Consider the following 2,124-nt stretch of genomic DNA (forward strand, 5'->3'; position numbering starts at 1 on the left):
TGACTTCTCAATTGGGTATTTGGGGTTGGGATAATATTTTAAAAGATAATGTCTTACTCTATAGCCTGGAGTGTCCTGGAACTCCTCCTGGCCTCAAAATCTGGGCAATCCTCCTGCCTTAGCTTCCTGAGTGCTAAGAGATACAGAGACAAACCATTGTGCTTAGTTTTCTGTTCTGGCTAGTCTTATGCCAACTTGATACAAGCTAGAGTTATATGAAGGGAGGAAGTCTCAGTAGAGAGAATGTCTCTATAAGATCCAGATGTAGGGCATTTTCTTGATTGATGATTGGTGGAGGAGGGTCCAACCCATTGTGGGTGGTGTCATTTCTGAGCTGGTGGTGGGTTCTATAAGAAAGCAGGCTGAGCAAGCCAGAGGAAGCAAGACAGTAAGCAGCATCCCTCCATCTATGGCCTCTGCATCAGCTCCTGCCTTCAGGTTTCTGTGTCGTTTGAGTTCTTATTCTGACTTCCTTCAGTGATGAACTGTGCTATGCAAGTGTAAGCCAAATAAATCCTTTTCTCTTCAATTTAATTTTTTTGGTAATGGTGTTTTGTCACAGAAATTGAAATTATAAAACACCTTTGGTTCTGAATTTTGTTAGTTTTTTTGAACTTTAGGGTATTTACATTTTCTGGATATTTACTTTTGTCAGATACAACATGATTTATAATCATAACATGAAAATCTGTTAACCATTTTGATCTAGGTTTGATTTTTGAACTCCTCTAGATTTGACATGACATTTGCATGTAATATTTAATATGAGTATTACATGTTAAACTGTCTAAAACATAGTCTGAGGGTGGAAATACAGCTCAGTGGTTAAGAGCACTTACCTTCCCTTTCAGAGGACCCAGAATCAATTCCCAGAATGCTCACCAGACAGTTCACAATGGCCTGTAGCTACGTATCCAGGGCATTCGATAAAAGCCTTGTGGGCAACTGCATACACATGGTGCACATATATGTACCCAAACATACACATAAAATAATTCTTTAAGAACACAGTCGGAACTAATAAAGTGAAAATAGCAGATGAGCAAAGTGGCATCCTAGCAAACAGAAACCCTTCTCCATGTGTCATCATGCTCCTTCACATATAGGTGTTCACGTGTATATGTTTTCCCCATGTGTATAATCATTTGTATTATGAGACATTATTTTTATATTTGGAGTAGTTAAGATAATCTACTATTGTTCAATTTTAGCTTTTCTTTCAGAGGCTTTGATTTCGTATCTGAACCCACATGCAGAGTGGGTAACTCTAATTTTTCAGAAATATTGTTCTATTATACCTGTTATTATCATGTAAATTATCTAAATTCAAATTTGTGGATACTAGCTTGATTGTGTTGTTCTGGCATTGTACAATATGTTAGTTGGGGGAGGTAAATGGATGGTTATGTTACAGAAGCACTCAGAGAAATACAGTATTTTTTAAATATATTTTTAAACAAAATTGTTGTTTTTCACATACAAGACATTAAACAGGGATAGAAACAAGATGTTAGACTTGTGAGAATTCAGAATTTACTAGGTTTTGTAAGCACAAGAAAATCTTCTTTCTCACTTTACAAGCAGAGAAGGAAATGGGTCTCCACTAGCAGCTGTTCCGTAATGTTGCTCACCTGCTTCTCATTGGTAGAATATGAATGGCAGTCATAATTTTTCTACTCCTGGCTGACCTGACTATAGAACATTATAAATACTCACTTAATAATGAAATCAGTTCTTAGATAGGAAACATCATAAGTATTGTTATTGTTAGGGATCTTGTGTGATTTTGTTAAGAAGTGTTAACCCAGCTCTTCAGGTATCTTTAATGAGTAAATGGAGATAAATTTACCTTAAGCTTCAAGTGTGCTTTCTTTTTGAAAACCTCCATTCACACTAAGTTTCTCAGGGTAGCCTTAAATTTGTGATTCTTCTAATTCAGAGTTCAGAGGAGCTGTGATTACAGCCTTGTGCTGCCAGGCTCTGCTAATGAGTATTTTGAATGCTGCTTTGAAAATCAGTGGGCTGTAGATGAGGAAGATTATTTCTGGGCCCTTCTATTCCATGGGTCACTGTTAGCATTTCATTCCAAGACCATGCTGTTTACTACAGTTTTCGTGATATATC

This window comes from Microtus ochrogaster, unplaced genomic scaffold (genome assembly GCF_000317375.1).
Source record: "Microtus ochrogaster isolate Prairie Vole_2 unplaced genomic scaffold, MicOch1.0 UNK13, whole genome shotgun sequence".
Lineage (NCBI taxonomy): Eukaryota > Metazoa > Chordata > Mammalia > Rodentia > Cricetidae > Microtus > Microtus ochrogaster.